The following is a 26,759-nucleotide window of genomic DNA, read 5'->3' as shown; positions in this document are numbered from 1 at the left end:
ATGGCCGAATTCGATGACGATGCTGTGCTTGCTTGGGTGCGCGAGGTGCTTCGAATTCAAGGTCGAAGGCCAAAGCAAGACGAGTTCAAAATTAACGAACTCCCGGAATTCACAGGAGACTCGAATCCAGAGGACTATTTGGAGTGGGAAAGAACGATTGAACGAATGTTCGAATTCAAAGATCTCAACGACGAAAAAAGGTGCAAATACGCGATCTTTAAATTGGGAAAGGGAGCTTCGTTGTGGTTCGAGGGATTGAAGGCCAAACGTACTCGAGCTGGTAAGGAGAAAATCGCTTCATGGGAATCGTTAAAACGCAAACTACGGAAGAGGTATGTGCCATCAAACTATCGAATAACCACTTACCATAAAATTGCGGAATTTAAACAGGGGAAGTTGAGTGTGGTAGAATATATAGATGAATTTGAGGGATTGTCATTGATGGGAGAGTTGGAGGTAGTCGAGGAACAAAAAATGGCTAGGTTTTTGCGGGGATTAAATTATAATATTGCTAGTGTCGTAGAAATGTACCCGTACTCTGATTTCGACACACTTTCCGGGCTTTGTTTAAAACTCGAGTCTCAAGGCAAAAACAAATATGGGGAAGGATCCCGTACGGAATACAAAAAAAAAAAACCTGGACTAAAACCGAGTCTTCTTCAAAGAACCCTGCGTCCAACTACAATCCAAACAAAAATCTTCATCCAACGTCCACTCATAAAACACCAATACACCAAAAGAAATCACCCTGTAAAAAGTGAGGTGTTTAATCGTGATATTATCAATAATGTACATGAATTTGCCTATTGTTGTGCCTAGATTTTTGAATTTGATATTTCTAGGGTTTTTAATGGTGAATGATCTTGTAATTATCGATTTGATTTTAATTCGTTTTGGTCATGTTACCACATTGTGCAAGTGTCCTTATAATTACAAGATCATTCACCATTAAAAACTGTCCTCATAATTTCACGGTTTAGCGAAATATCGATCTTAATAGAAATTTCAGTCATAGGTTCTCGGATTTTCCGATTGATTGTGATATTAAAATTGGATGAATGTGATATTAATGATCCTCGCCTTGTGGACCTGTAGATTTTATATTTCCATACTTGGTTGTATAGTAAGTAGGATTTTTAAAGGTCATACTCCAAGGTTTCTTCCTATATACAGGAACTTAAGTTGTGATTCTTAGTTTAGCTTAGTTTTATAGAGTTGAAGAAAACGTATCGTGATTTTGCATAGTCAACATTTCCTCCGACAGTCCTACTAAAGATGTACTATCAAATACGCCTCTTGAGGCGAGTGTTAGTCAATGAAAACCGTCTCCTACCTTTAAGCTTGTTAATGCTCGTTGCTTATTTTAAATAATTGTATTGCTTAATTTGATTGCCTTCGTATGTCGACCATGATAATCGTGACTAGCGTTTCAACACACCCACTATTCCGAGACTTGGCGCTTGGTAATGGGTGATCCCTCACTAGAAAGAATCTTGTTGTTACTTACATTCTTGCTTTGGTGTAGGAAAGGGTGTGCATCATGGCCGGACCATGACACAATGCATGTAAAAGTTATACTACTAAAGACCTAGATGGTTGTTTGGTGAATGTAGGAAGCGGAAGTCTATAAGAAATTTCATTTCATAGGAAATAACTTGCTAAATATATTGTGTGGACAATCTTGTTTGGTTGACGTTGTCCAAAGTGATGTCCATTGGAATTTTAGACTTATCAAGGAGTGAGTAGGTATGCAATTTCCTACGTATTGTAGGATTTAATATTCATGGGAATTGGCTCTTGCTCTGTTTTACACTTTTACATAAATATTATTAAGCAACCTAACTCACCCTTTGTAATTTATGTGCAATTCAAATTCTTATGTTTCTCTAAGGTTAACCAAATGAAAGACGACTCCTAGACGTCCTACATAAATCACTCCTTTCATTACTCTTTGGTGAGAAAGTACAATATAGCTATGTTCTTGAATGGGAGGAATCTTAAATGTAGCTGATACCATTTGTATCCTTGTTGTGTTCTTCAGACGATTCATTTCGTCTGTTTTATAGCCTGGATTGTTGGTGAACAAATTTCTTCTAAGCCTTTGCTATATTGTCTATGTACAAGACATTTGGATATGATTCCGTCATTATGTTTGTTAAAGATCTGGCATTAAATGTGCAGGACTCTTGTGAACATATTGGTCAGGGTTGTCATTCAAGAAATAATGGCTTCAATAAAAATGAAGTACCCGAAGTAGTTTTTAATGTGTTGGACACCATGCTAATGAACACTCTAGATCGCTTGAACACAATTAGGTGGCTTTCTTGAAACTGCTTTTCATTTTATTTTAAATTCCTTTAATGAATCCCACATATTAGTTTAATAATAGTTGTTCGGCCCAGAATTAGCCTGCCTGACCAGACAAGGACCAGGCAATGTCTAAAGCCAAAACCTGAACGAGAAATACTTAAAGCCAGGCATTGGGAGTGTCCAGACAGGAACCAAGCAGGAGAGAAGCACAGGACAATCAACTACTAGGCCTGGCCTGAAAGGAAACTACGTCAGGCACAGGAGTAACACCATCAAAGCTGGACAGGTGACAAGAAAGACACGATCAGGCCATATAAACAAGGTCCCTATAAATAAGGAAGACCTATTCAAAGGAAGAAAATTGAAGAAAGGATCAAAAGTAACGGCTGAAATGAAGAACAAATCAATCAACTACTTCTGGGTAAATAGGGCATGAGTCCTATTTACCAGGAAACCCTAAACTGGCTTGAGGAGACCACTTCTGAAGCTATTATAAATAGAAGAGAAGACAAAATAAAGGGAGACTCACTGGCATACTCGCATTACTACTCTCATTCTTGTATTCAACATTTAATTAAGCAATATCCTTAGCCTGTCACGCCTGACATATAAATTACCTGTCAGGTTACCTAAAATCATAGTAATAATCTCTCCTGGCTTGGTGCCCGTGGTTTTTTCCCTTATTCCCAGGTTTTTTCCACGTATAAAATCTTTTGGGTCTTTAATTTTATTTATTTATTTACTTAGCAATATTAGTCAGACAAATCAATTGAGTTAGATCACCCCTTCTAAACTTTCTTGGCAGGACGTTTCTGTTCAGTAAAATCCCTGCTAAAACAATTGGCGCCCACCGTGGGGCATCTAGCTCAAAAATAATTAAAACCCAAAACCAAATAGCACAAAAACCTAAGAAATGACAAGAGATAGCATTGAATAACAACTGGCTGCCGCCCAACAACAATTGTTGAAAATGGAACAACTGAAACAGAAAATGGCCCAGGCTGAAGCTGAAGTTGCAAAATTAAAGGAATCAGAGTCAAGCCTAAAACTAAGGCTAGGAGAGAAAACTTCAGGATCAAAACTGAAAGTTCAACCTGGCACATCATTCTCCTCAATCATCAGGAACATTGATTTCTCCAACTTTGGTACTCCTACTCCACCAAAGTCCAAAGCAGGAGAAGAAACAGGCTCAGAAGAAATTCAAAATGAAGAAGCTCCACCAGATCAAACCAATACAGCAATCATGATGGCCATACTCCAGGAAATTCAAAAACTCCATGAAAGATTTGAAAAGATTCCTGGAGTACCTACCCCAATTGAGGAAGCAAATCCAGAAAGCTATGCTGATTCACCCTTTGTGGATGAAATAGCAAGGATAGACTTACCAAAGAAATTTGTGGTTCCTTCAATGAGAATCTATGATGGAACCACAGATCCACAAAATCATGTAGCCTATGTTGGGGATGGTGTCCTTAACAGTTAGTGCAAGGACTTATAAATCTCTAAAAGTATCAAAGGGCATACTTTTTGGTATTATTATCAGTTGATCCACGTTTATCAATAACGGTTGGCTTGCTAGATAAGTTTGACGTTATTGTCATACAGATGGCGGTGATCAACTGGTCCCTAAAAGTCACACCTATAGGATACGTTTGAGAGATATGACAGTATGAAAATACAGTCATGTTGATGCCATATGACTAACCAGTTAGTCGGAGTTATTGACTAGTAATTAGTCAAACGCGATGTTGAGACAATTATTTAATACGGATTAAATAATATGGGCTAAGGCGAATTAAACAGTTAATTCGTAAATTAAATATAAACGATTATATTTAATTAATGTATATTGAATTAATTATACAATATTGTCTTTGTCGGACATGTATTAATATTTAGACTAATCCGTGTTATTAGTCGATGTATTAATAACCGATAACCGATGACAGTTTATAATAAAACCCGTCGTATACGTTTTAGCAATTATCGAACCGGACCATGAGCTAAAGCTAAAAGGAAGTGGAAGCCCACTTCCCAAGGGGGCTCATGGTTGGCCGGCCAAGAGAGAACAAAAGAGAGGTTCTCCTCTCTTTTGTAACCTAATTCATTCCACACTAGGAATTTTATTTACGTATCGCATTCATTTATTTATTTTATCGTAACGATAGTATGCATCATATTCCGCCTAAAAACCAAACCACCTAATTATTGCATGAAAACTGACACATATAGAGGTCACGAGTTAGTTTTCTTTTGACATTCTCATGTCGCACGATCTATTTTAAGCCATCATCTAAATTAATTCATTCACGCAGTTGCTAGTTATTCGTTCACTTAAAATGAATTTAAACTAAGTTGATGGGATCTTCCTCGTATAAACCAAAATTGAGAATAGTCTTTATAGGTCAAACTCCAATGAGTCCCTTCTTCGTCGGTAGGCATAATATGATCCCTTCTACGTCGGGTAAGTTGGAACTGATTGACTTATTTTATCTCAACACTATGGTCACTCGTACGATCCTGTGATTATGGTGGACTATAGATAGGATTTACAGAAATCTATCGACCAAGAGTTCTTACGGAAGAACTAGCTAAACAGTTGGCTTATCAATTTACGGAAATTGAGTCTTGGGATCACTTGTATTATTCTTGAGGGAGATCAATTATGTAAGTGCAATGAGTCTACACATTAAAATGAATTTTAAATAGACTTAAATCACCTCGATGAGTTGCTTATTTCGTTTTTGTTTTTCTTTCTTTTTCAGTGTAGAACACGATCATTTAAACTGCTATAACGAAATGGCTGGTCCTACTAACGACCCAATGCCAAGTGCCACATTGGACCGTGAGTCCTGGCTTCGGATCTTCATGAATCAGATGAATCAGTCTACTCGACTGAAGAATGATGGATCAAACTTCGCGGACTGGGAGGCGGCATTACGGAATGCTGCCGCTGATGACGGAAAGCTCAAATATCTAATTGAGCCCATCCCGCCAAACCCAGGTCCCACGGCTAGAGCTAACGAGATCGCCAAGTTTAACGATTTCTGTATGGAAGCGGGTGCGATTAAAAACGTACTCATTTTTGCAATGGAACCCAATTTGCAGAAACGCTTCATAGCCCATGGTGCAAACAAGATTTTCACCACGCTCACTAAGGAATTCTCGAAAGCACCGAGAATCGTGACCTATGAGCATACCACTCGCTTCTTTGATGCGAGACTCAGAAAGGGCCAACCAAGTTAGCCCACACATTCTCCGCATGATTGAGAATGTCGAGAAGCTGGAGACGCTTGATTGTAAGATCAGCGAGAACATTGTAATTGACCGCATGCTTCATTCACTCCACGATGGTTTTGCGCTCTTTAGAGCGAATTACTATATGAATGGTTTGAAGAAAAGTCCCCATGAACGCACTCTCTTCTCGTGCGGACCAGAAAGACATGAAGTTCAGTGGGAGCATGAAACAAGATGTTCTCGTTGTGTCAAACAAGGGCAAGGGTAAGGGCAAAGCTAAAGCAGACCTAGCGAGGTAAGGCAAAGTTTAAGAAGTCGTGTTCAGGTAAGAGTGGGCCTGGTGAGTCGAGCACCTCATCAAGCGCGACAAAGAGCAAGGATGGTAACATGGAGTGTCACCATTGCCACAAGACTGGGCATTGGAGGCGTACATGTCCCGTATACCATGAGGACATAAAGGCAGGTCGCGTTAAACCTGTTGGTATGTTTTCTTCTTCTTCTACTTTTATTCATATGATTGAGATTAACCACGCAAGTTACGGAACTTGGGTACTAGATACTGGTTGTGGTTCTCATCTGTGTAATCATGTGCAGGGGCTCCGAAACATCGAACCCCTCGTAAAGGGTGAGGTGGACCTGCGTGTCGGGAATGGAGCACGAGTGGCTGCCGTCTCGAGGGGAACATATGTGATCCAGCTTCCTAGCGGATTTGAGTTATGTTTATATAACTGCTATTATGTACCTAGTCTTTCTAAAAACATTATTTCGGTTTACGCACTTGACAAACTTGGTTTTTCATTTGTAATAGAGAATAATTCTTGCATTTTCTCATTACACGATATGATTTATGGCAAGGCAGTCTCCATGAACGGAATTTATGTTTTAGATCAGACCACCGAAATATTACACATAATGAATAAAAAGTTAAAGGTTGGTGACAAAGATCAAACGTATCTATGGCACTGCCGTATGGGACACATTAATGAGAAACGCGTAAAACAGCTCATCAAAAATGGAGCTATCTCGGCCTTTGATTTTCAATCATTTGGCACGTGTGAATCATGTCTCATCGGTAAGATGACTCGGATTTCCTTCAAAGGTGTTGGAATGCGCGATGCTGACCTATTAGGACTTATACACACGGATGTATGTGGACCTATGTCAATCACCGCACGAGAAGGCTATAGGTATTTCATCACTTTCACGGACGATTTAAGTAGATATGGCTATGTCTACTTAATGAAGCATAAAAGTGAATCCTTTGAGAAATTCAAAGAATACCAGAATAGGGTACATAACCTATTGGGTAGAAAGATTAAAACACTACGTTCAGATCGTGGTGGCGAGTATCTTTCTCACGAGTTTGATCAACACCTCAAAGACGTGGGATTGCCTTACGCTTAACTCCACCGGAACACCTCAATTGAATGGTGTGTCCGAACGGATAAATCGAACTCTACTTGATATGGTTTGATCCATGATGAGTCACACCGTGTTGCCCGACTCATTATGGGGTTATGCTCTTCTTCTGTCGCTCTCTAATACTTAACCAAGTCCGTCTAAAGTCATTGACAAGACTCCATATGAACTATGGAAGGGAACGGTCCCTAACTTGTCCTTTATACGGGTTTGGGGCTGCGAGGCTTATGTCAAGTGGAGACACGAGGATAAGCTCGGCCCGCGATCGGTCAAGACATACTTTATAGGTTATCCTAAAGGAACACTTCGTCATTACTTCTATTCGCCAACCGAACAACGTGTATTTGTTGCGGCTAGTGCGACATTCTTAGAGAAGGAATTTCTCGAGAATGCAAAGAGTGATAGAACCTTCGACCTGTCGGAGATTCCAGAACCAAATACCGAGCAACCATTGGAGGAACCAATTCCTTCAATCCCGGCTGCGGTGAATATTCCCGAGGAACCTAGGAGGTCGGGAAGAGTCTCTATTCCTCCGCATGATACATTGGTATGGTCGAGGAACATGACATAGATGACGTTCTACTCTTAACGAGTAGTGAACCCGCAACCTATAAAGGTGCCATGACTAGTTCCGACTCAAAGCTATGGCTTGAGGCCATGCAATCCGAGATCGACTCTATGTATGAGAACAACGTATGGGATCTTGTTGACTTACCTACTAAGGTTCGTCCCCTTCAATGCAAATGGCTTTACAAGATAAAGCATTATGTGGAAGGTCAACAAGATATCTATAAAGCACTACTAGTTGCTAAAGGTTTCACCCAAGTGCCAGGTTTGCACTACGATGAAATTTTCGCACCCGTAGTCATGCTGCGTTCCATTCGGATTAACTTAGCGATTGCCGCTTTTCATGACTATGAAATTTGGCAAATGGATGTGAAAACCGCCTTCTTAAACGGGTTTTTGGAGGAAGAGTTGTACATGGTACAACCCGAAGGTTTCATCGATCCAGAACATCCTAAGAAAGTGTGCAAGCTTAAGCGTTCCATTTATGGACTTAAGCAAGCATCTCGGAGTTGGAATCATCGCTTCGACCAAGTGATTAAAGAAAATGGATTTACTCGATCGGTCGAGGAACCATGTCTTTATATCAAGTCGAGTGGGAGCAAGATTGTCTTCCTAATATTGTATGTCGATGACATACTCCTGATTGGGAATGACATACCTCTCTTAACTTCGGTGAAAGTATGGTTGAAAAACCATTTCCGGATGAAAGATCTGGGAGAGGCACAAAGAATTCTAGGCATCCGTATCTATCGAGATAGATCACGACGGATGTTATCTCTCGATCGAGTCTTACATAGACAAAGTCCTAGAGAGATTCAAAGATGACTAACTCCAAGAAGGGGTTTCTTCCTATGGCTCCAGGGGTGCATTTGAGCAAGTCTCAGTCACCAGAGACACCGGAAGAGAAAGAGCGCATGACACGGATTCCTTATGCCTCGGCTATAGGATCAATCATGTATGCCATGATATGCACACGTCCGGACGTAGCATATGCATTGAGTATGACAAGTCGATTCCAACAAAGATCCAGGTGAATCACATTGGATGGCTGTCAAGAACATTCTTAAGTACCTACGAAGGACTAAAGATTGGGCATTGACTTATGGAGGCGAACAAAAGCTATGCGCAACCAGTTACGCAGATGCTAGCTTCCAAACGGATCGGGATGACTCTAAATCTCAATCTGGATTCGTTTTTACTCTTAATGGCGCTGCAGATCACCGGAAGAGTTCCAAACAAACTGTTACAAGAGATTCTACGACCGAGTCCGAGTACTATGCCACGTCCGGTCGCAAAGGAAGCGATATGGATGCGTCAATTCTTACAAGGACTATCTCAGAGTGCCTAGTTCGAATGACCCGATCACCATCTATTGCGACAATAGAGGTGCCATCTTCCAAGCTAAGGAGCCAAAGTCTAGCAACAAGTCTAGACATGTACAACGGAAAGCTCATCTAATCCGAGATTACGTGGAGCAAAAGGAAGTAGTGATAGAAAAGATTGCTACAGATGATAACATAGCAGATCCTCTCACTAAACCATTACGACAAGATAAGCATGAAGGGCATGTTAATTCCATGGGAATTAAACGTGTTCCTAAGTTGTAGTACTCTTTTATGGATTAGATTCATTCTCGTATGTACTCTATACGACATCATCGTTTTGATATTTATATATTTTGTTTTTCATGTGGATTTGTACGACAAATTTTGAACACCACAAAGTGAACTGAACAAACATTATATTTTTTTTTGGTCCTTAATTGCCCACGTGAGCTGATAACTCAAGGTAATTATTTTGTGACGTTGGTTAATGGTGGGTTCAACGAGCCATAAGTCAAAAGGTTGACTGACCAATCACAGAGGCGATTTATACGGATATTTCGTAGGACACAATTGTGACATCGACGTGGAGTCCTAAATGTTTTATAACATACGGTGCCCGGTCGTGGATAGGACCTCCATGGTGATCCTAAGAGTCGATTCTTTTGACTATCGACTGTCTCTTGAGACTAAGGCAGATTTTGGGTGACTTTGGTTTCTTTCTCACGGTCATCCGTAACAGGGGGCCAAGTAGATTTTTTCTGGGTCATTTCATGCTGTGCTTAGATCGGAAGGAGTCGAGTCAAAGGAAATATTCACCTTTATCGTGTACTCGATATTTCTCGGGGCCACTCGAGGAGTCAGAATCGAAATGCATGGCCATGCTCGAATACAGATTCGTTTTATCAGTTGAGTTACTCTCTAGTCGGGGAAACCACTCTAGATACAGATCGATTGTAAAATACGACCTTTGCGGATCCGGATCTGCAAATTGTTTTACATTGAGTGGGAGAAATTTTTAAATGAATATGAGAATCGGTTATCGCACATACACTTGTACGGACAAGTGGGAGTTTGTTGGAGCTGTGTCCTCCAGTTAGTGCGGATAACGTCATTGCACATACACTTGTACGGACAAGTGGGAGCTTGTTGGGGATGGTGTCCTTAACAGTTAGTGCAAGGACTTATAAATCTCTAAAAGTATCAAAGGGCATACTTTTGGTATTATTATCACTTGATCCACGTTTATCAATAACGGTTGGCTTGCTAGATAAGTTTGACGTTATTGTCATACGGATGGCGGTGATCAACTCGTCCCTAAAAGTCACACCTATAGGATACGTTTGAGAGATATGACAAGATGAAAATACAAACATGTTGATGCCAATTATGACTAACCAGTTAGTCGGAGTTATTGACTAGTAATTAGTCAAACGCGATGTTGAGACAATTATTTAATACGGATTAAATAATATGGGCTAAGGCGAATTAAACAGTTAATTCGTAAATTAAATATAAACGATTATATTTAATTGATGTATATTGAATTAATTATACAATATTGTCTTTGTCGGACATGTATTAATATTTAGACTAATCCGTGTTATTAGTCGATGTATTAATAACCGATAACCGATGACAGTTTATAATAAAACCCGTCATATACATTTTTAGCGGAATTGATCGGACCACGAGTTAATAATGAGGAGAAAGTGGAAAGCCCACTCCCTCCTCCATGAGACCCGCGGACCGAGGCAACAAAAGGAGAGGCTCCCTCTCCTTTTGACCAAAGCATTCATTTTACATGAAAATTAGGGTTTTGAAGAGCATTTTTCTCTGAAAAACCTCGATCTCACATCGAATAACCTCACAATAGCTCTCTCGATATTGGAAGTCAATTAGAGAGCATTTCTAGCACAAGGGCATAATCTCAGACGGTCTTGGGTGCAACGATTAGGAGGAAATCTGTGTTGATTTCTGTTCTTTACGCCGTGCATCAAAGGACCCGAGGTTGATTCTTAATCTTTATCGTTTTCTATTGCATTTCGTTTATGACCATATTTCACATGTTAAATTTACGTTATAATCCTTAAATTTAAAGGGTCTTATACGGATATTACTCCACAGCCTATTATAAGCAAAGGATGTTGGCAGCATCTATTCCCATTAGAACCACGATAGGTCTACATGTGCAAGGGGTTTGGGACAAGCCTGAATGGGCCTGCCCTGCAATGGTACATAAACTTGCCAAATGGAAGCATCAAGTCGTTTACCGACCTGGTCAACTCCTTCAACCATCAGTTTGCCAGCAGCAGGGAAGTTGAGAAGAGATCCAGTGACCTATACAGGATCAAGAAAAAGCCTGGTGAATCAGTTAGATCTTACATGACAAGATTCAACAAGGAAAATGTGTCAATCCCCAGATGTGATGTTGGAACAACTATGGAAGCTTTCAGGCAAGGGCTACCCCTGGACAGTGACTTCTACGATGCAATGACCATGAAGCCCTGTCATACCTTTGAAGATGTCCATGCATTAGCCATAGGCTATATTCGGCTAGAAGAAGATAAGGGCTACAAAGCAGACAACACTGACAATAACTCAGGATATGACAAAGTCAACAGAAAAAGTTCAAACCACAGAGGGAGCAGTTCCAGGCCATCTCCTTACAGAAGACCTGACAGATCAGAAGTCAACTATACACATGAACAACGAGGTAAATCCTATACGTATCCCCTTATCCAAGATTATAACTTCTCTGTTGATATTGCAGGATTGATCAAGAAACTTGACAATATGGGAGACATTGTCAAATGGCCAAAGAAATCAGACAACCCCAACTCAAGGAAAGATACTACAAGATGGTGCGAATTCCATATGGACATAGGGCATACGACAGAAGAATGCTTGAGGCTGCGCAAACAAGTAGCCTACATACCTACTAAAGAAGGGATATCTGAAAGACCTGTGGCCATCAAAGAACAGGGAAGATGATGGAGCAAGAAAGAATCCAGAAAGGCAACAACGTGACCTGCCCCCAGCATCACCCATCTATGAGGTCAAATTCATTAATGGAGGATCTGAAATTTGTGGCCTGGCCAGTTCAGCTGCAAAGAAAATTGTCAGGGAGTCAAAAATAAAATCTCCTTTTAAACCTAGAAATTTACCTCAAATTACTTTTGACGACACTGATATGCAGGGAATTCCTAATCTACACCATGATAGCCTGGTTATGACCATGCAAAATGGAACTGCACGTGTCCTGAGAATTCTAGTAGATGGAGGCAGCTCAGTAAACCTGATTATGCTTGATGTCCTTAAAGCAATGAAGATTGATGAAAGTCAAATCAAAAAGAAATCTAATGTCCTAGTGGGATTCAGTGGAGAAACGAAGAACACACTGGGAGAGATACACCTGCCAACATATGTGGAAGGAGTCTCCTCATATGAGAGATTTGGAGTCCTGGACTGCCTGTCTTCCTACAATGCTATCCTAGGAAGACCATGGATCCACAATGTGAAGGCCGTACCCTCCACATACCATCAATGTATCAAGATACCAACAGAATGGGGAGTAGCAACCATAAAAGGTGAACAAAAGTCAGCCCAGGAATGTTATACTGAATCGTTGAAACCTTCTAAGGCAGGTAAGTCTCTCGCTTAGCAATTACAGTACCCTGTCAGGACAACTTATGTAGCAGAAACCAAAATGGAGACGGATCAAGTTATTTTAGACACTGAGTATCCTGACAGGCATGTACTGGTAGGATCTGATGTTCCTGACAATATCAGACCAGAATTAGTAAGCTTTCTTAAGAATAAATCTTCATGTTTTGCCTAGTCTCATTTTGATATGACAGGTATAGATGCTAATATCATTACAAATAAACTAAATATTGACAAATATTATAAGCCTATACAATAGAAAAGAAGAAAGTTTGCCTCTAAACGCAATACCATTATTAATGAAGAAGTGGACAAACTACTGGACATGGGAATGATAAGAGAAGTCATGTACCCTGACTGGCTAGCCAATATGGTAGTAGTGCAGAAAAAGAATGGTAAGTGGAGAGTTTGTGTAGACTACATAGACCTCAACAAAGCCTGCCCAAAAGACCCATTCCCACTCCCTCACATAGATGCAATGGTAGATGCCACAGCAGGACATGAACTCCTAACATTTATGGATGCCTCAAGTGGATTCAACCAAATCAAGATGCACCCATCTGACCAGGAACACACTGCATTCATCACGGAAAGAGGTATATACTGCTACACAACAATGCCCTTTGGCCTGAAGAATGCAGGGGCAACATACCAACGCCTAGTCAATATGATGTTCAAAGATCAAATAGGGGATACAATGGAAGTCTATATTGATGACATGGTGGTCAAGTCAAAAAAGGCTGAAGATCATGTCAGGGACCTAGAAACAGCTTTCAAGATCCTGGAAAAATTCAACATGATGCTCAATCCTTCCAAATGCCATTTTGGAGTCTCTTTAGGCAAATTTCTGGGATACATGGTAACCAAAAGAGGAATAGAAGCCAGCCCAGAACAAATAAAAGCTATTCTGGAACTAGAATCTCCTAAGTCAGTCAAAGACATCCAAAAGCTAACAGGACGAGTTGCAGCCCTGAACAGATTTATATCTAGATCATCAGAAAGATGCAGATCTTTATACGACCTCCTCAAGAAAAACAAATCATTCAAATGGTTGCCTGAACACGAAGCAGCCTTCCAAGATCTCAAAGCATACCTGACTACACCTCCACTACTTGCCAAACCAAACAAAGGAGAACCCCTGGCGGTCTACCTATCTGTCATGGCAACAACAGTAAGTGGAGTCCTGACCAAAGAGATTGACGGCCAACAGCATCCAGTCTATTATGTAAGTAAGAGTTTCCTAGATGCAGAAACAAGGTATGGTCTACTTGAAAAGTACGTACTTGCTTTAGTCATGTCTTGCACCAAACTTAGACCTTACTTTGAAAGTCATCCAATTATTGTCAGAACCAACCTGCCTATCAAATCTGTCCTGAGAAAACTTGAGCTATCAGGCAGAATTGCAAAAGGGTCAGTACAAAGTAGCACCAATGACATAACCTTTGAACCCAAGATAGCAATTAAGTCTCAGGCATTAGCAGACTTCGTGGCTGAATTCAGTCCTAACCTAGAACCAGACCTCATAAAAGACGTCAACCACCTAGACACCCATAAATCAGGCCAGGAATGGACCTTACACGTAGATGGAGCAACAAATATGAGAGGGACTAGCATAGGACTAGTATTGAAATCACTACAGGGAGACCTAATTGCACAGGCTATTAGTTGCAAATTCAAAGCTACAAACAATGAAGCTGAGTACGAAGCCCTGATAGCTGGACTTAAGATATGTATAGAACTTGGTATGACAAACCTCAAGGTAAAGACTGACTCTCTCTTAATTTCCAATCAAGTCAAAGGAACATATGCAGCAAAGGATTCAAAAATGGTACTCTATTTAGAATATGTCAAAAACCTTTGCAAAAAATTTAATTCCTTTGACATTGACCAAATACCAAGGGACCTAAACACTCAGGCTGATGCCCTAGCCAGCCTGGGATCAAACTTCAGCCCTACTGTGTTTGATAAAATGCCCATAGTCCACGTGTTGGAACCAACCATAGAAAAGCCTGATCAAACTTGTCATATCCATGAGGACACAACTTCTTGGACCAAACCATATTATGATTGGCTCTTACAGGGGATACTCCCTAGTGATAAAAATGAAGCAACGGCCCTATGAATCAAAGCCTCTACCTATACCATTATCAATAACATGTTGTTCAAAAAGTCACAGGCTAGACCTTACCTACATTGCCTGGAACCTCATGAAAGCTAAACAAGTCATAGAGGATATACACGATGGATAATGTGGAAATCACAAAGGCGGCATAAGCCTGGCCAGTAAAGTTCTCAGAACAGGCTAATTTTGGCCAACCCTGAGAGCTGACTGCATAGCCTACAACTCTAAATGTGAAGCCTGTCAAATCCACTCCCCTTATATCCATCAGCCATCAGAGCTACTACACTCCATCTCAGCTCCCTGGCCGTTCATGAAATGGGGCATGGATATAGTAGGCAAATTACCCCAAGCACCTGGACAAAAAGTTTTCATGCTAGCAATGACTGATTAATTTTCCAAATGGATAGAGGCAGATTCATATAGGTAAGTCAAAGCGAAGGATGTCATATCATTCATTAAACGCAACATCATATGTAGATATGGGATACCTTCAGAAATAGTCTGTGATAATGGTACACAATTTGTGGGAAAGAGGACAGCAAATTTCTGTGCACAATGAAATATTAACCTGATCACATCTACACCAGGCTACTCAAAAGCCAACGGTCAAGTAGAATCCAGTAACAAAGTAGTAATTAACTACCTGAAGAAAAAGTTAAAAAGAAACCAATTTAGGGATCTGGGAAATGGCAAGAGCAAAGAAACCAGCATTAAATAATTCTAAAATTAATAATAAAATTACTAATTCTACTACAATTGTTCCTGGAAATACAGCTACGTTAGTTACTGATGCAGAAGAACCACAGGATATTGCTGCTGAAACTCAAGGCACTGGCACTAGTGCTAGGGTTTTGGAGTTTACGGTGGAAACACTTGAACCATATGATTTGGATGAAGAATTTGATGATATCCCGGTGGAAACAGAAGTGAAAGAACCAACAGTTCCTGAGCAGGAGTGGACGGAGGTTGGACGTCGTTCTGTCAAGGTAACTGATACTCCGCTTCTTAAACTTACTGTAGAGGATGTTAAAGCAGAGATTAATTACTGGTCCACGTCTGTTTTTGGCTATGTTGTGGGAGCAAACCCGCCATGGAATGTTTTAGATGGATTTGTTAAACGTATGTGGAAAGAGGATGAATATGATAAGGTGTCGTTTATGCCTAATGGAATATTTTTGGTGAGATTTAAGATGAAGGCTATACAACATAGAGTATTGCAGAATGGGTTTGTTATGTTTGACAACAAACCAGTTGTAATTAAAGAGTGGACTGCAGGAACTGAACTTGTGAAACAACGAATGGAAACTCTACCTATTTGGGTTAAATTGATGGGTCTTGACCTAAAGTTCTGGGGGAAGGAATGTCTGAGTAAACTTGGTGGACTGATAGGTAAAGTAATCAGGAGAGATGAAGCAACTGAGAAGAAAACCTTTCTGAGGTATGCAAGGTTGATGATAGAAGTTAAAGTTAACCAGAGCTTCCCTGATACTTTGTGTTTCTTGGATGAGGAAGGTGTGGAAAAGAAAATCAGATTGGAATATGACTGGCTTCCCATAACTTGCAACACTTGTAATGGGATTGGCCATGCCACTGGATAGTGTAGGAAGAAACTTGCTCCAAAAAAGATTACTCAAGTTTGGAGGAAGAAAGTTGTAGAACCTGAAGGGACGAAGGTGACTACTCCTAATGTGGGTGTTATTGGGGATAGAAGAGTGACTAATCCTGTTCAGCAGGTGTCTCAGCTGAGTAGACAGGATAATCACCCTCCTACTGTTACTCTAGGAGGACACTCTTATTTGGAAGCAGTCACACAATCCTTGAAGAAAGCAGTGGCTGAGAATAAGGAGATGGGCAAGGATAAGGGACAATAAAGTGATAATGGGTAGTCTGGGTTTTTGGAACATAAGAGGCCTTAATAAAATAAATAAGCAGATGGATATTTAAAGATTTCTGCATATCAATAAAGTAGATTTATTTGGTCTTATTGAAACTAAAATTAAGAGTAATAAGTGGTTGAAAGTAAGTAATACTATTTGTAATAATTGGGCTATTTGCACAAACCATCAGAGTCATAGAGGAGGAAGATTGTGGATGTTGTGGAATCCTCAGGTTTATCAGGTTGATATTCAGGATATTACTGCTCAAACCATTCATGCCAAAGTTATTGAAAGAGGAAGGAATAGGGAGTATTGGATCACTTATGTATATGGTTTTAGCAAGATTGCAGAAAGAAGGACACTGTGGACTACCTTGAAACATTATCAAACACAGGTTGCTGGAGCCTGGATAATAGGAGGAGATTTTAACAATGTCTTATTTCCTAATGAGAGGGTTGGGTCTCAGATTACATCAGCTGAGATTTCTCCTTTTCAGGATTGTGTACAACATTGTGGTGTTGAGGACATGAAAGTTATGGGCTCTTTTTTCACATGGACGAACAAACAAGAGGCCAAGTCTAGAGTATATAGCAGAATAGATAGGGTTTTAATTAATGATGAATGGCTTCATCTGTTTCCAGAGTCATTTGCAAATTTTCTTCCTGAAGGTTTATATTATCATTGTCCCTGCTTAGTTCAGCTTGATGAAGATAATAGGAAGAGAAATGTTCCTTTCAGATATTTTAACATGTGGGCAAGTGCACCAGAGTTTAAGCATATTATCACTACACATTGGAATAATGGAACATATGGGACTCCAATGTATACAGTGGTGAAAAAAATGAAAGCTATGAAAAGAGATTTAAAGGAGCTGAATAGAAACAATTTTCATGACATTGAAAAGAATGCTCATATAATGTTACTTTCTTTACATTCAATCCAGGCTGAACTCGGGACCCAACCTTAGGATATTCAGCTGATTGAGGCTGAAAGGAAAGTTGTTGATGGCTATAGGCAACTTGAAGATGCAAGAAATGCTTTCCTACTTCAAAAATCTAAAGCACAGTTGTTGGAAGAAGGGGATAATAACACTGCATATTTTCACTCTGTCCTTAAGAAGAGAAGAGCTGCTAATAAAGTGGTTCAAATTGAGGATGTAAATGGTAGAGTGCTGAACCAGGTTGAAGAAATTAATGATGCTTTTGAGAATTATTACAAGAATTTGTTGGGGATGAGTAATGCTATGAAAAAAGTTCATTTTCCCACTGTTAGGAAGGGGAAGATTCTAAGTGATGAGCATATAGTCAGTCTGAATCTACCAATCACTGGAGAGGAGATTAAGCAGGCCATTTTTTTTATCCCTAGCACTAAATCCCCTAGTCCTGATGGTTTCAATTTACAATTCTTTAAAGACACTTGGGATGTGATAGGGAGTGATGTGATTCTTGCTGTTCAGGATTTTCTCCAATCTGGAAAACTCTTGAAGCAGGTTAACAATACTACCTTAACTCTTATTCCTAGGGGGGGGGCATCCAAAGAATGTGAGCCAATTTCGTCCAATTGCTTACTGCAATATAATGTATAAATACATAGCCAAGGTCCTATGTAACAGACTGAGTTTAGTCCTGCCTGATATCATTAGCCCTAATCAAAGCGCATTCATTAAAGATAGAGATATTATGGAGAATATACTCATTTGTCAGGATCTTACCAAGTTATACAATAGGAAAATTTGTTCTCCTAGAGTAATCATGAAGTTGGACTTACAAAAAGCATATGACTCTATTGAATGGTCGTTCTTGAGAGATATGCTAAAGGCTCTTAATTTTCCTAACCATTTCATCAATCTTTTTATGGAGTGTGTTACTACTCCTCATTACTCATTGTCTTTGAATGGTGAAACATTTGGCTATTTTCCAGGCAAACGAGGCTTGAGACAGAGGGACCTTTTGTCCCCTCTCTTGTTAATTGTGTGCCTGGAATACCTGTCATGGATTCTGAATAGATTGGCTTAACTGGATGGCTTCAAGTATCATCCTCTCTGCAAAAAGCTGAACCTCGCACACTTATGCTTTGCTGATGATTTGCTAGTGTTTTGTAGAGGGGATTTGGACTCTATGATTGTTGTAATGAGAGCTGTAGCTACTTTTACTGCTGCCTCAGGGCTATAGATGAACAAACAAAAGTCTAATGTCTATGGTAATGGGCTGCCAAGCAATCTGCTGCAGCAATTTGCAGAATTAACAGGCCTTAAAATAGGGAAGTTACCTTTTAAATATCTGGGAGTTCCTATTTCTACTAAGAAACTGTCTACTCTAGACTGCAATATGTTGGTGGAGAAGGTGGTGGATAGAATTAGACCTCTGGGCACGAAAAAGTTATCATATGCAGGAAGGTTAGTCTTGATTAAAAGTGTGCTAAGTACTCTTCATAGTTACTGGGCTAGGATATATATCATTCCCACCAGTATAATGACAAAGATTGAAAGCATATGCAGGATTTTTTTATGGAAAGGGGACCCTCACTCCTCTTCCAATGCTCTGGTTTCTTGGAAACAAGTATGTTTACCAAAGGAACAGGGGGGTTTAGGGGTGTGTGACATAAGAAGATGGAATGTGGCTGCAGTGGGCAAATATGTTTGGTGGTTGATGGATAAGAAGGACCACCTGTGGGTTAAATGGGTGCATTGTACTTATTTAAAAGGTATGGACTGGACTGGCTACAAACCACCTCATGGCAGCAGTTGGGCATGGAAAAGAATTTGCAGGGTTAAGGATATGCTTCTCACAGGGTATGTCAATCATGATTGGCTTGAAATTGATGGTACATACTCTATAGCTAAAGGTTATAAGTGGCTAGGAGATGAGGATTTACTGTGGAGTGGCATAGATTAGTCTAGCATTCTGATGGTATACCTAAGCATCAGTTTATTAGCTGGCTTTATGTTCAAAACCGTCTTCTGACTAAAGACAGACTCAGCAGAATGTTTTATTGCAGTGACTTACTTTGCTCTCTTTGCTTAGATGCAGATGAAGACCATGCTCACCTATTCTTCTCTTGCTCTTATAGTAAGAAGATTCTGCTATTAATTCAAGATTGGAGTGGGTTAGTGATTCCTGAGAGGAATGTTTTGAGTTGGTGGCAAGCTTAAAATCAGAACAGAAGGAAATTTACCTCTTTAGTAGTGCAAGCAATGGTGTACCATGTATGGTGGGCTCGTAATAATTGTCAGTTTCACCATATGGTATGGCATCCGGAGGTTGTTTGGAGAAGGATCCAGTATGATGTTCAAAGTTGGATGGGCAGAGTGGCTAAGGCTAGGAAACAGTTAGTGTGGAATTGATGTAATGTTTAGTGAGTAAGTTGAGCAGGGGTATATATGTACCCTTTAATTTGTTGTTTTGGTTGATAAACTAGGTTTATAATAGCCCAATTTTATTAATAGAATTCTTACATTCTACCAAAAAAAAAAAAAAGAAAAGGCAAATGGGCTGAAGAACTCCCCTTAGTTCTCTAGGCTGACAGAACTACACCTAAAACAGCCATAAGCCAAACTCCCTACTCCCTGGTCTATGGCTGTGAAGCAGTAATCCCAGCAGAAATCCATGTACCAACTACCAGAAGCAGCCTGAATACCATAGAGGAAAACAGGCCACTATTACAAGATAGCCTGATCCTGACTGAAGAACTGAGTGATGCACCCAAGGTCAGGATAGCCTCCTACCAGCAAACAGTAGCGAGAAGTTACAACAAGAATGTCAACATCAGGGTGTTCAGGGAAGGAGACCTAGTCCTAAGAAAAGTCTTCCCTAAGACCAGGGACAAAAATGCAGGCAAACTAGCTCCCACATGGGAAGGGTCATACTTGATTGATTCAATAGTAGGACAGGGAGCTTACAAGCTGCAAACTTTGGACGGAGAAATGATCCCCAGATCCTGGAATATTTCCCACCTAAAGTTATTTGATGTCTAACCAAAACCAGGTAAAACTATCAACTCCTTATATGTTTAACAAGAAATTTATATAGCAAATCCTCTACAAATTATGTCTTCCTGCTATCTGCTATTTTTCCTGAATACGTGCCTATTATTTTTTAACTTTGCCTAGCCTGCCTATTTAAATCCTAATATATTGAATCCTGAAAACTTGTTTTACGCCTTCTTTTCACTAGTTACGTACTACATTTAGGCTTAAACAAATATTCAGGATTGAGAGCCACTCCACCCAACCTGAAAAGCATTCTTGAAATTTGGCACCTGCCTGCCTGACCCAAAAAAGAAACTGAGCTCAGTACATAAAAGACAAGTATAATGGTGGAACAGACCAAACTACTTGTGTACAAAAGCCCTCCTGACAGGCTGAGGGCCATAAGCCCTCCTGACTGGCAACCGCCCATCCTCTTAAAAAGCCTTCCTGACAGGCAACAAAGCCATCATTTCCTAAATACGGAATGAGGGCCATAAGCCCTTCTGACAGGCATCATTCTAACAAAAGACGCCAAAATACATTATCTATAGGTACAAATCAAGTCATTCAAAGAAATCAAGAGAAAAGAAGATTCAATTTATACCAAGACAATGAAGTTGCCCAGAGAAACACCCTCCTGGGTAAGACAAAAAACCTCAAAAAACCAAAAATTAATTGTTGTTTGTCCAGGGAACATCCCCCCTGGATGGGCCAAAACAAAACAAAACAAACCAGAATATAATTAGTCTGCTTTGGAAGCAGTAGCAGAATTGATCTCCTTATCAAAAGGCTCTTCCTCATCCTCTTCCTTGTCATCTCCTCCTTCCTCAGCATCACCACTTTTCTCCTTGGACGGTGGAGAATCCACCTCCTCATCAGCATGCAGCTTACAAAGCTCAGGGTAAGTAGTGTTGAGGTTGGCTAACTCCTGGTCAGGATCACAGAGAGGCCTAACTTCAACAGGCTCCTTCATGGCATCTATACGACCCCTGCCAAAGAAATAAGTAGCAGCATCCTTGTACCTGCCCTGTACCAAATCCCTTTCAACAGCCCATTCCTCATTCACTTTCAGCTGCTCCTGCATAGCCTGCTTCTTAGCCTTTAACTCCTCCTGGACAATATCAAATTTAGCCTAAAGAGCTTTCAGGGCATCCTGAGCAGAATTCAGCTTGGATGACTCCACCACCAACTGAGCCTTCCCTGCCTCATTATCCTCCTTTAAATAATGATTCTCAGCCTTTGTTGCTTCCAATTCAGCCTTAAACTTCACAGCATCCTTCTTCAGAATCTGCACCTCCCAATCCAAGGTATCTTTAAGGCTGTTGATAGAATCCAGCTGGCAGGCACCCCTCAACATATCATTGACATTCTGGCAAAGAAAATATACCCGTTTAAGCCACACAAAACACACAAAAAAATAAATACCCACGCATAAATACCCACACAAAAATAGACAAAAAGAAAATACCTCCTAAAGCATAGTGATCAGGTTGGCAGCATAATCCCTGGTGCGGTACATGGCAGCCAAAGCACGATCAGAAGAATCCTCGGCCTGATACTTGTAATAAGGATCATCAACCATAAAAACTTGAGTCTGGATCTGTTCCTTAGCAAACTGGACCTCATCCAGCCGAGCCCTAACCCCCCTGACCTCATGAACCCCTCATGTCCATTCATCCACCCATTTTCTCTTCTCAAGACGACCTCATCCACAACTTTCTCAGGGGATGCCAACTGTACCTCTTGCACAGGTTCCTGAATTTGTACTACACTGTCACTCCCTGTAGCCTCACTACTCTTAGATTTCTCCCCTGTGATCTGGGAAACACCTGCCTTCACCAGGGATAGACCCAATCTAGCTATCCTGGCAGAAGCCCTAGTGGCTGCATGACGAGGCTCTACATCAGCAATATAAACATATGTCCAAAACAAAAATCTACAAAACAAAGGTAAACAAAACTTACTCCCTGACAAGGAAGCCCCTAAAGCTTTGGCACTCTTCACTGGTTTATAATTACTTAGTTTAGCCTTCTTGAAACGAGGCATAGGTGTTTGCCCCAGACAGGCAGGCCACGCCCTCTCCTCTTCAGGCAACGCCATAAAAGCTGCAATCCGATCAGCCGACCCATCAGCATCAGGATTATTTACCCAGTCATTTACTACAAAAACAAAAGCAAGTAAGTATACCTCTCAAAATATATCATCTCCAATCAGAATACAATATTAGAAAAAGGAAACTACCTCCTTCAATAGCTGGATAATTAAGGTAATCCAGGTCAGGGGAAATAGAATCAGCCCTGATGAACATATAAGTCTGGGCCCATCCCTTATCATCTCCTGAATCAAAATTAGTAATCAGGTGAGCCATATTTGACCTGACTCGAAGGTTGAACCGGCCAGTGGAATGACTCTTCAAGTGGTAGACATTCTCAAAATCTTCCAGGGTGATGACCAGCTTATGTTTGGTACATAACGGCTCAACTGAATGAAAAATATTCCAAACCATTGGCATGAGTTGGAATGGAGGAACTCTAATAGCCCTAATCACTTCAGCCATAAAAGGAGAAAGGGGAAGCTCGCATCCTCCCTTGAACGCCCATTCAAAAATACAAAACAAGCCTGGACTACTCAAATTAGCCCTGACTGGACCACTCTCAAGGATCCAAACCTCGGCCTCAGCAGGAATAAGACCCCTGCCCTTCAGATAATGTTCAAAAGTTGGCTTCAATTGATTAGCCTCATGGAAAGAAGCAGCCAAAGCCTTCACAAGAGTATACTCAACCCCTTTGTATAACATAGATAAAATTTCTGGGGGAGCAACCACCTCCATTACTTCATCCTCAGGGATGACATCTGGGACATCGACAACAACATGAACCTTCTCAACCTCAGTAGGAGCCTTAGATGCAGCCGTCTTTCTTCTCCCTCCAGCCATATTTTACTGAATTAATTGAAGATTGATTTTTTGCAGAAAGGAATTCTAGAAAGAGAAAGAAGAATTTTGAAGATTGGGAATGTAAAAGCAAGATAAAACAAAGTGAGATATTTATAACCGCAAAATCAAACGGGCAAAAAAACAGGTGGTTAAACCTAATCATGACTCTCATAGGGTTTTGTAAATCTACCCTATTTATGGGAATATAGCCGTTACAGAAGTTGAACCAAACACAAATTCTATTCCGTTAAAATATTCCTACATAATTTTTGCCTGGCCCGAATTTTTATCTTCTTATTTCTGGCCAGACCCAATAAAGGAATAAGCATATAAGGAGCAACTGTTGGGCCCAAAATTAGCTTGCCTGACCAGACAACGACCAGGCAATGTCTAAAGCCAAAACCTGAGTAAGAAATACTTAAAGCCAGGCATTGGGAGTGCCCAGACAGGCACCAAGCAGGAGAGAAGCACATGACAATCAACTACTAGGCCTGGCCTGAAAGGAAACTACGTCAGGCACAGGAGTAACACCATCAAAACTGGACATGTGACAAGAAAGACATGATCAGGCCATATAAACAAAGTCCCTATAAACAAGGAAGACTTATTCAAAGGAAGAAAATAGAAAAAAAGGATCAAAAGTAACAGCTGAAATGAAGAACAAGTCAATCAACTACTTCCGGGTAAATAGGGCACGAGTCCTATTTACCAGGAAACCCTAAACAGACTTGAGGAGACCACTTCTAAAGCTATTATAAATTAAACAGAAGACAAAATAAAGGGAGACTCACTGGTATACTCGCATTACTACTCTCATTCTTGTATTCAACATTTAATTAAGCAATATCCTTAGCCTGACACGCTTGACATACAAATTCCCTGTCAGGTTACCTAAAATCATAGTAATAATCTCTCCTGCCTTGGTGCCCGTGGTTTTTTCCCTTATTCCCAGGGTTTTTCCATGTATAAAATCTTTTGTGTCTTTACTTTTATTTATTTATTTACTTAGCAATATTAGTCAGGCAAATCAATTGAGTTAGATCACCCCTTCTAAACTTTATTGGCAGGACGTTTCTGTTCAGTAAAATCCCTGCTAAAACAATAGTGTTATGTCATTTTAACTTTATAAGGGATCTGACTTCAGTTTACCATTGTTGATGGTTTTTCCAATCTTTGGGGTGGTGTTTAAAAAATATTGGATGATGTAATTTATTAGTCTTCATTAAAAGTTTCTTCTATCATTGAGAAAGTGCTATTCCAAGTGGTTGTTGGATTGTGTAATTTGAAGTGTTATGTTTTATGGTCTTTAATATGTTTTCAAAATATTGTAGGGAAAATGTTTCATTTCCTGAAATTATTTGCCCAAAGATCTTCAGACCAGCTGAATGTTATGAAGACGAAGCTATGATTCGTATAGTATGTTCAAAAGGTAAGTTGGATGCCGCTCTTTGGCTACGGAGGGAACTAGTAATGAAAAACTGTATTCCTGATGTAGTTACACACAATCAATTAATCAATGCAATTTGTAAAGATGGCTGCTTAGAGAAGGCAGAATATTTTATTCAAGATATGTTAATTAGAGGCCCATTGCCTAATAGTGCAACTTTCAACACAATGATGAAAGGATACTGTTTACATGGAGAGATTGATAAAGCCTTGACAATATTTTCTTCAATGGCTACACATGGAATTACGCCGAACAAGATTAGTTGTAACATTCTACTTCATGCTTTATGCAAAGAAGGATTGGTGGAAGCTGCCAAGGATCTATTTACTACGGAGTAAGATTTTAGATGTTAGTTATAAAAGGAGACCCACTCATTTGATTACTTCAACCATCCGAATGGATTGCTGCTTCAAGAGTAGAGATGTTACTGAAGCTCTTGAGAATTGGAGAAAGATGTTGGAAGACGGTACACCAATAGACGTTGTGGCATGTACTGTTCTTATCCATGGTTTCTGTTTAAACCATAAGGTGAAACATGCATTTAGTTGCTTGGGAGCAATGTTTAAGAGAGGAATACGTCCTGATGCGTTCACTTGCAATACCTTTCTAAATCACCTATGTAAGATTGGAGAATTCGATGGGGCTTTGAGCTTCGTTGGCTCAATGCTTCGTATAGGAGTTTCCCCTGATTGGCTCACTTACAAATTGATTGCCCGGGGATTTTGTTCACATGGAGAGGTTGGTAGGGCGTCAGAGTTATTGAGCTGGATGTTAGATAATTCAATTGGTCCAGAACCTTTCATTTGGCATAGTATCATATATGGTTATGGAAAATGTGGAGACATCGACAATGCATTGTTAATCAAAAAGCAATTGATTTTGACTGGGGTTTGTCCAAACATATATACTTACAATGCCATCAGTTATGCCTTGTTGAAAGTCGCTAACATTAAAGGAGCTCTATCAACATTGAGAGAGATGGTTGTAAGAAATGTCTCCCCTGATATAGTAACATACAACATGTTAGTGGGTGCTGCTTGTTATGTTGGATTGGTTCAGCTTTCACTACAGCTACATGATGAAATGCTTCGAACTGGATACAATCCAGATGTTATAACCTATACTGAACTGATAAAAGGTCATTTCTTGAAAGGTAACTTCGTTGAAGCTGAAGAAATTTTTGCCAAGATATGGAATTCTGGCCTCCGAGTCGATCGTGTCGCATGCCAAATCATGGTTAAAACATACTGCAAACCTTGACATCTCAAGCACTCTTTCGGCATGTTTGAAAATCTACTGAAGAGTTAGGGAGATATTTCTTTCCTGCAGAGCTTGTTCAAAGCTTGACCTAATGTCGGTGTAGTCGAGTGACTATACTATTATCTTGACTGCTATGGCCGCATGCATTTGCAACAATTAAGAGCTCTCAAAGATATGAATGTCTACAATTTTTTGAAGAGAGGAGATTGATTATTGAATGATGATTTTTGCCTGAGAAGTGGCAATTTTCAGTCTTTCTGCTATCTGTCTTAAAATTGCCAAATGTCGACCCCGCTTCTGTTGTAGCAACTGGGGAAGTTTGCAGTACTCCTTGTGCGGGTATGTGCCTGAACATCACCTCTACTGTTTTGGTATCTTTTGCCAATCTCTTCTTATGAATGACACTGTTTTAAAGTTTAGGTTTCCCATTTGAGGAAAAAAGTTTTCTTTTTGACATTTGACTATTTGAGAGATCACTGGATTAAGATGTCTTCATTTGGTGGATGAGAATTGAAAAGTGGAACAGTGCAATTGGATGAGGCAAGAGTGGCTTTGTTTTCTGTTTCGGCCACACAAGGTATTAGCTGTTGCTTTGATATAACTGAGTTGTGAATTTTTTTTTTTCTCATT

General features: G+C 40.1%; 1 pseudogene; it reads left to right on the top strand.

The window, feature by feature from the left end:
- On the top strand, nucleotides 1–26,177 carry LOC141630658 (uncharacterized; annotated as a pseudogene).
- The last annotated feature ends 582 nt before the right edge of the window (nucleotides 26,178–26,759 follow it).

The sequence above is a fragment of the Silene latifolia genome, chromosome Y (genome assembly GCF_048544455.1).
Source record: "Silene latifolia isolate original U9 population chromosome Y, ASM4854445v1, whole genome shotgun sequence".
Taxonomy (NCBI): Eukaryota; Viridiplantae; Streptophyta; class Magnoliopsida; order Caryophyllales; family Caryophyllaceae; genus Silene; species Silene latifolia.
Note: the sequence above shows the minus strand (reverse complement) of the source record. Positions and strands in the feature narration are given on the sequence as shown.